The 547-nt window shown below is 39.3% G+C and overlaps 1 pseudogene; it reads right to left on the reverse strand.

Annotated features, from left to right (window-relative positions):
- LOC101990414 overlaps nucleotides 1-539 on the reverse strand; it is a 1,699-nt pseudogene extending 1,160 nt beyond the window's left edge.
- Between the last annotated feature and the right edge of the window lie 8 nt (nucleotides 540-547).

Raw genomic sequence — 547 nt, forward strand, 5'->3', positions numbered from 1 at the left:
TCTCCAGTGTGGAGTCTGTAATGGCTTTTAATGTGTGAGCACTGATGTCTCCTGAAACTGGAATAATGTGCAAAGGACTTGTCACATTCCTTACATTTGTAAGGCTTCTCTCCTGTATGCGTTTGCTGATGGCTATTAATTCCTGACAACTGACTAAATGACTTTCCACATTCTTTGCATTTGTAAGGTTTCTCCCCAGTATGAAGCCTTTGGTGTATTTTAAGAGTTGGATGCCGGGTAAAGGATTTTTCACAAATGTTGCACTTGTAGGGTTTAATTCCTGTATGAATTCTCTCATGTTTTCTGAGGTCTGAGGAAGTCTTGAAGCATTTTGCGCATGTCTGACAACGGTGTGGTGTCTCACTGATGTAGATTGGTTGTTGCAAAAGACTATATTTAGCGTCAAAATAGTCACCATATTCTCCTTGCTTATGCTCTTTCTTAGTAGTGTAGAGTATCTGATCTTGAGTAATGTTGGAAGACAAATTTAAAGATTTCTCACAGTCTTTAGATTTGCAAGGTTCTTCTCCAGTGTGCATGCTGTCAT

The sequence above is a fragment of the Microtus ochrogaster genome, unplaced genomic scaffold (assembly GCF_000317375.1).
Source record: "Microtus ochrogaster isolate Prairie Vole_2 unplaced genomic scaffold, MicOch1.0 UNK130, whole genome shotgun sequence".
NCBI classification, from domain to species: domain Eukaryota; kingdom Metazoa; phylum Chordata; class Mammalia; order Rodentia; family Cricetidae; genus Microtus; species Microtus ochrogaster.